The sequence below is a fragment of the Gavialis gangeticus genome, unplaced genomic scaffold (genome assembly GCF_001723915.1).
Source record: "Gavialis gangeticus isolate Ggan-Ray unplaced genomic scaffold, GavGan_comp1, whole genome shotgun sequence".
Lineage (NCBI taxonomy): Eukaryota > Metazoa > Chordata > Crocodylia > Gavialidae > Gavialis > Gavialis gangeticus.
The window spans coordinates 4,539,211-4,547,866 of record NW_017729026.1 but is presented as its reverse complement, the minus strand read 5'-3'; positions in this window follow the sequence as shown (position 1 = coordinate 4,547,866).

Here is an 8,656-nt window from a genome sequence, read left to right as displayed (position 1 = left end):
GGGGGGCTGGACTCAATGATTTTCTGAGGCCCCTTCCAGCCCTAATGTCTATGAAATCTATTAAATCTATGAAATCCTTTGCTCCACAATTCTGCTGTCTGTTAGCTGCTCCTGGTAATGAGCTTCTATTTCACAGCCTGAAGATTTTTTTAACTCATTCGAGTGAAGTTATATTTGATTTTCCTTCAATCTTAAACTGAATAATCTAGCCCAAGGCCCATGCCATATTAGTAAAGCTTCAAGTATATTTTTAACTGGATAAAAATATGTCTTGTTTTACCATTTTCACCCCCCTTTTCAAAATTCTACATCTGCCTATAATCCCCTCCATAACCTTCCTATTCAGTAATGAACTTCATGATGTTGGCTCTTGCCCAGCTTTCCAACCTGTAAATATCCTTTTGAATTGTGCTCCTGTCTTCCAGTGTGTTCACAGTCCTTCTCAGAAACTTGCTGAGATCATGAAACATACTAAATGGAATAAAAATCAATAGATCTAACAGTGCAATTTTTAATGAAGAATCATCAATTAGTGGAATGCTTTAATGAAGTCCTACAGGAATAGCTCTCCCCCTCTCCCCCATGTTTGGATGAAAATATTAAATCATTGCTCATAAACATTGGCAATAAACTCAAAGACTGGTAGAGCAGTAAATAATAACAACATGAATCTGTATAGTTTGGTAAGGTAGATACCAACATATTTTAAGCACCTAAACAAAGGGAAAGAACCCCAATACTACAGAACTCTCACCTAGTAGAAAAATGTATACAAGATCCAATGGCAGTCCTATTATGCTGTTAAAAATGAACAGGAAAGAAATTATAGTTTTAACTCACTGGGCACTTCTACAGGAGATGTGCCATGCTATTGCACTAATGGGCAGTAGAATAAGTCTACTGCGCCTTAGCATTACTAAGAAGGCATCAACGGGCACTACTGTGCAGTAGCACCAGTTACTCCGCATTCAGTTAGTACCTGTTATTACAGGTACTAAACTTAATGTGCAGTACCTATGGGGCATTAATTCATGTGTAGACATGCCCACTATGTAAATAACCACAGAAACAGTTAACCAAAGGATTTAGTAAATTTTCCATCACTTGAAGTATTCAAATTAAGAAAGAATGCCCTTTAATTGATACAGCAATTCCACTTCACCCATAAGTTTTTAGGCAAAAGTCACTGCTTAATGTTATTATGGACTGTGTTAACTAGGAGACCAGATACAATGACCAGCATGGTCTCCTTCAGATCTTAGACTATTAATCCAGGGAACTTTTAATAAGCATTCATATTTTTTAGATTCTCACCCATACTGAACCCAAACTCAAGTCTTCTGAAATTTGCCCATGACTAATAGCCAGAGCAGTGACTTCCTAACAGTTACAGAAAAAAACAATTCAGCCTACCAGTTATACAAACCCACACTTCCAATTTAGCTTGCTTGAAACAATTTGTTCAGACACTATGAAGATTTTGCAGGAGGAGGCATAAGAGAAGCATATGTGTAGCTCTGAAAATTGCTAATGGGAGGTATCCATGTATTCCCTATGTGCTTTGTTTAAGATTCATCCTAGATATTCAGCTCTTGAATTTATAACACAGCTGCTAGGGGAGGAAAAGGGAACATTTTGAGAGCTTCCAGATGTTCTTTGTTGTCAAGGAAACCATCACCTTTGTAAGCGCAACTTCTTAAAAGCTGTTTGCTAGGGCATTTAGGCAGTTTAGGCTTGTGCTCAGAAGAAGCTGGATAAGGGGAATACAGAAGATTGATTATAAACAAACCATTTTGACTGATTGGGAAGGAACAAGAAAATTCTCCATCCTCCATACTTGTGTGATCTATTTTCCAAATAAATTGTGACTGGCTCTGTGGATGTGAGGAGAGCAGTGGACTTTATACACCTTGATTTTAGCAAGGCTTTTGACACAGTGTCCCACAACATTCTTGCAAGCAAGCTAAGGAAGTACAGGTTGGATGAATGGATTGCAAGGTGAACAGAAAACTTCCTGGATCATCAGGCTCACAGGGTAGTAATCAATGGCTCAATATCTAGTTGGCAGCCAGTATCAAGTGGAGTGCCCCAAGGACTGGTCCTGGAACGGGTTTTGTTCAATATCGTCATCAACAACCTGGAAGATGGGATGGAGCGCACCCTCAGCGAGTCCGCAGATTAAACCAAGCTGGGGGGAGTAGTAGATACGCTGGAGGGTAGGGTTAGGATTCAGAAAGTTCTCAGCAAATTGGAGGATTGGACCAAAGGAAATTGCATGACCTTCTATAAGGAGAAGTGCTAAGTCTTGCACTTAGGATGGAACAATCCCATGTACTGGTAGAGGCTGGGGACCAACTGGCTAAGTAGCAGCTCTGCAGAAAAGGACCAGGGGGTTGCAGTGGACAATAAGCTGAATATGAGTCAACAGTGTGCCCTTGTTGTGAAGAAGGCTAACTGCATACCGTACTGCATTAGTAGGAGCATTGCCAGCAGATTGAGGGAAATAATTATTCCCCTCTATTCAGCACTAGTGAGGACACATGTGGAGTACTGTGTCTCCAGCTTTGGGCTCCCTACTACAGAAAGGATGTGGACAAATTGGAGAAAGTCTAGCAAAGGGTAACAAAAATGGTTAGGGGGCTGAGGTACATAACTTGTCTCATGGAGCAAGTCAGATCCAGCCATGGACCAATCCATGTAATTGAGGACATGTCATCTGACCCATAGGGTTCCCCACAGGTCCAGAAATTTGATGGCAGGGGAGCAGTGGCAGCATTAAATGCTGTGGCTCCTAAAGCAGTGTTAGGTTTGCAAATACCTACACATGATTCACAAGATAAACCCAGAGATTTCAAATGGGAATCTGTAGAGTAAGAAACATTCAAACTTGTGGCCTTTCTGAGTTTTTTGCATCAGAAGAATTACTCTATTCTTTTTCCCTAGGGAAAAAAAACAAGTGCAAGCTAAGAGCTTTAGGATTGTTGGTTGTAGCTGTGTTGATCTAAGGATATAGGCAGACAAAGTTCTTTGGGTAGACGTGATATCTTTTATTAGACCAAATAAATATAGTTGGCCTCCTAAAAGCTAAGGGCTGGCATTTTCTGAGGGGACCTCTGAGTCTAATAAAGTTGAGAAGTACTGAACTACTGGGAACTTCCAAATTCAGATTATTCAGATCAGCAATGAAACTGCTTTGTATCAGTCACAGCATATGATGCTCAGGGGCTGATAAGAGCTCTGCAGCTCTCATGCCCCTGGGTCCTCCCTCCCAGCCTCTGAGCCCCTTTCCTTCCGTGGCTTCAGCAAAAGGGCTTCCTTGCAGGGTAATTTCTTCCTTTTCAGGGGGTGCATCTACACAAGACACATTCAGACTCTTACTGCACAGTAATTTGCTCTAATGGTGAGTAAATTTGTTACCTGTAAATACAAATAGCAAATTTACTCGCAATTCATTACCGTGCAGTAACACACATGTAGACACTGACTGGGAGCAAATTTGCTGGGAGTTTCTCCAGCCCCAAGGCTGTGGTAGGTCTTTGTCTGTCCCAGCCTTTGTCCCTTAAAAAGGGTGCAGGGTTACTGAGATTCTTGGCCACCTGCAGCCAGACTCTGGCCATTGCACATCCCTAGAGAGGCCCCAGGCCAGCCATGGCACCCTGCTCATACCCCAGCACCACTCCTTGGCACTGAGTCACTGCACAGCTGCCAGGCCCATGACACTGTGCTGTGCTGGGTTCTGCAGGCATTTGTTAGGCCCAGCAGCACCCTGGGCCACCTGCAGCCACTCCAACTGGCTCCAGGCCACCTGCAGCAGCCTGCCCAGACCCTGCCACTGTTGTCTAGCACATCCTCGCCACATGTCTGCCTGTCCCGTGCCATGCCCCTGCACTGGGCGCTGCACTCTCCCGCCAAGGCCCACCAGCATCAAGACTGCTATGTGGAGGCCCAGCAAGCCATTAAGGAAGCCACGCTGGTGTCCTCTTCAACACCACACACCACCTCCCAGGACCACAACTGGTCCCAGGAGGAGACTGCAGACCTCATTGTGCTGTGGTGAGAAGCCGAGGTCCCCATCCAGGTCCTCATGCAGGACCTGCAGCTGTATATGGGGGAAAGGTACCAGTTGGCAACTGGGATACGCAGGCAGCTCCTGCTCCAGGACCTCATGGAGCTAGGGTAAGCTACAGGCCCAGGTGGGAGGGCTGGGTGGCAGGGGCCCTGGGGTGGGGGCCGAGGCTGGGGCCAGGGCAGGGGTAGGGACACCTAGCCACTGCATGCCTCCACAATGGCCTCCCTGGTGGTGGCCTTGCCCACACCAAAGAAGTGGCTGACAGTGAAGGCTGGCAGGTGTGGCCAGCTTGAGTAGGGTGATGGCCAGGCGGGAATCCACAAGGAGGGGCCACCGCATGGTGGTATCCTGCTACTCCAGGTATGGGCAGAGCTGCTTAGGGAACTCCTGGAAGGTGGCTCAGGACCTTCCAAAAGGAATCTAGCCACCGCTCACTGTCTCAGGTGTTCTGGGCAACGTGGAGTCGCCAGTTCTGGCTGGCCCGGTAGGCCCACAGGCAGCAGGGCTGGAGGCCCAGAAGCATGTGGACAGCCCCGGTGGTGGCATCCAGAAGCATGTCATCAGCATCCCTGCCAGGGTCCAGGCAGCAGCATGGGGTCCAGGCAGCAGCAGCACAGTGGCAGGAGGCCTGAGACAGTGTGGTGAGGCAGGCTGGGTAGCCACACCATGCGGGCAGGGCTGCCATGGCCGAGACTAATCCGGGTCAGGCGGCAGTCCCTGCAGTGGGTCAGCAGAGAAAGCATGGTGGCAAGCAGGCATCCAGAGCATTGTACATTGCTCCTGGAGCCTGGTGGGGAGCAGCCATGGTGCATCAGGCAGAGGCTGCAGCGACAGAACCCGCACATGCTGGCACTGTGTTTTATATGCTGCTCCAGGCCAGGAAAGCAGGTCACCTGGCAGCAATGCCCGGGCACCCACTGCAGGCAGCTGTGGCTGGAGCCTCCAGTTCCCCTGGCTGCTGCAGGGGGCTGGTGCAGGGCTGGCTGGGACAGAAGCAGACTGTTGCCATGAGCAGCAAATTTTCTCCCAAATCCCATGTGTAGATGCTTGTCCAGCGTGAATTTACTTGAGAGTAATTTGCACATGTAGATTTGCACCCAAGATGACAGAAGCAATAGCAGCAGCCTCCATGTATTAGACCCTGGCATCTAACTTGTCTGCTACAACATTACAGGCTCTCAGATTTATGTTATTACTACAAAGTTTGCCATTTTTTTGTTCAGTAAATTAACCTGCTGTGATAAGAAATACCATACATATATTCTGCGTTTTTAAAAACATTATATTGAACATTTTCTTTGGAAAAAGAGACACGAGGAAGAAGCACAGAACGAAGCAGGAAAAAAGAGGGCTCAAGTTAAAAGAAAATTACTGTGTTTGTTGTACAAAATCTCTTCAAACTCTCAAGTAAATAAATACCCTTGCTTATATCAACAATGCAGGAAATTGATCAATAGAAAACTGAAACTACTGCAAGAATCAGAAATACCTTACCACAATGTGAATAGACAGGAAATGGAGATGCTACCTAAATTGGCTGAAGTCAGGAAGAGTTATATTTAATGGGCAGGCAAGGAGTTGTCGTTGTGAATGACAGTGAAAAGGTTTGTGTAATAGCACAGGAACTAAAGTATCAAAAGCTTTTTTTTTACCTTGTGTAGGTTTCCTGCTTATAACACAAGTTATCCTCTTACTTTAAATATGGGTCCTGAAGAATCCATGTCCAAAGGAAAGGACCTGAAGAATAACAGCAGTGTAATTTGGAGTGGGTAAGTGGGACACCAGCTCCGGGTGCCGTCTTAGAGGGGCAACAAGAATGACAGTGGCCTGTGCTGGCACCCAGAGCACAAAACTTCAGTTACACCTCTACAGAGTGAGAAAGGCTGAGACCTGAGCCTCTCCCTTACCAACAAGAGTTTAAGGAGTGTGTGATCCTTAAACACAATATGCATGAGTGTAACTTAACTAAGCACGCACCTGAGCCTCGTGGTAAGCCTTGAATAAATTCTTTTTATATTACACAAGCTTCTTGCTCGTCTCCCTGGATTGAGCTGCTTTCAATCTTGTACTAGGAAGGTAGGTATATGCCCTACTGCATGTTTATAAAAATGTTGTGCAAATGTATAGTGTTGTATACATAATGCTTTTAGGAAAATGCTACCTCGTGATATAATCTGTAAGACCAATGTTTACTAGAACTCTATTCTTCTTTCCCCAAGCATTATATTGCTATGACTACTTTTAAAGTATTCACCAAGCCGATATACCTTATATGTTTGTCTTTTCCTGATCTCACACTATCAATGTTAACACCAGGGATTTCTGGGGCAGTTACCTTGATAATCCTATTGTGTCATCCTTTAGAATATCAGAGTTTTCTGAATTTTCATTTGGTTGCAACGTGAAACAGACCAGTCTAATTCCAATATATAATTATGGGAAACTATATGTAAGCAGCAAGTGTGGTAAACAGATACATTTAGATTTTAAAAAGCATTTCAGTTTAATTATTTAAGTACCTATCAATAATATAGAGAAATTATGTTTTTTTAATAAGGAATCAGAACTCGTGGTAGAGGTGATATCATTTATTAGACCAACTAGATTTTTGCAAAAAAAAAAAACATGCTTTAATTGCAAGCTTTTGGGCACAAGCACCCTTCTTCAGGCATAGGAGAAAAGATTGTAAAAGTTCTTCTGAGTGGAACTTTTTAAAATACTTTTTTAATATGGTTTTTTGTTTGCATTGTAATTATACATTGTCATTTCAAACCAGCAGTTTTAAGTAGAACTCCATTAATTTGCCTGGTGACTGCTGCTTAAAAACTGATGATATGATACAGCCCACAGGTAAATATGTATAAGAGTATATAATCCACATTAGGCATCTGACAGATGGTTTTTCAGCATCTTTAAGTATTCAAGCAATTTGGCAGGAGTAACAATTTCCAAGTGAGGTGCTGAAATTATGCAAGCAAACCCAGACATATGGAAGAGCATTCAGCAGAGTACATGCATAAGCAAACCAAACATTTATCATTTTTAACCTGTTACCTTCTTTTTGGTTTGCATGTAGCTCCAGGATTTCTAACGCATAGCCATACAAAATATGACAACTGTTCCTAGAAACAGTAACTGACAGGAATGTCAGTAGTTCTCATGCTGACTAGCAATTATGGGCCACAGCATAAGTGATGATTTATCTTATTTGGAGGATTAATAATTTTGTGTGTGTTTGAAAGCCAACTGCAGCTTTCTGTTCTAAAGGTTATGTGAAGAGTGCACAATTTATTTTAAAAAGGGCTAAACGCATGTCTTGCAAGCAACAAACATGATGTGCTGTTTCCATAGAAACAGAAGCTGGTATTATTAAAAACGAATAAGCCATTTTAAAGCTGGTTCCCTTTAGGGACCCTCATTTACCATTGGTTTTGAGTAAACCGTGCATGTGAATCTTACCACCTGTTGTTAAAGCTCATTAGACATGCCTGTTTAAAGCTTTGCTAAATATCTGATATTCGTAAAGAAACTGTGAGGAAAAACAGTACCACCTACCTATAGAAGTGTTTGGATTTTTATTATATAAAATATAAATAAAATTAGAATCAGAGCCTATTTCTGACTGAGCTGGAAGGGGCCTGCTTGTCTGTATCTTAAAAGAAAATCAGAGTCTAATGACAGTGGCTCAATCCTGCCAGCAGTTTTACTCAGGCAAAATTCCCACTGGAGTTCTTGAAGGTTTTGATTGACTAATGACTGAAAGGTGAGATGCTTAAAAAGAAGAAAATGGTAGCACGCCAGAAAGGTGGAATATTGTGGCTCAATTTATATGTTAACGTGATACAGCTATCTCCTGTAATTGGCATAAAATGGATTCAATGCTTTCATGTCCATTTTAAAGCAAATGTTCAAGAGGTATGTGGGTTTTCATTTTATTTTCTGTAAGGTTGATTGATTTATAAATCAGTAGCACTAAATTCACCATCATTCTTGATCTTTTCGTTTGTCAAATGTTGAAAGAATACACGGAAACTAAGGTAAGGTCTGAGAAAGACTCTCCAGAATTTCCTGCCATTACCAACATAAATTAAAAACTCATGGCGCACGATATTGCTCTATGCAAAGGGACCACATGGACTACTGTACTTTCTTCTTATTGGGGTTTGAGTTTAGGGCATAAAGATAAATGTAATTTATGCAAATATTATATAAACCTGATGGTTGTGCTCTATATTCTTTCAAACACCACGCTTACTCATAACCACAGCTATATAGGAGCACTGAATATTGATTTCCATGGCTGGATCTAGGATTTTGAAAGGAGAGGGAGTGCAAATGTTGTTGTGCATCATCACATGGAGATGCAGGGGTGCAGTCAGGAAGGCCGTCAGGAAGGCCAAGGCGGAGATGGAACTGGGACTAGCTTCCTGGATCAAGGACAACAAGAAGTCCTTTTTTAAATATACAGGGGGCAAAAAGAAGGTACTGGGTAACGTGGGGCCCCTGCAAGACACACTAGGAAATTTGGTCATCACAACAGACGACAAAGCTAACATATTTAACGATTTCTTTGCCTCCATTTTCCTG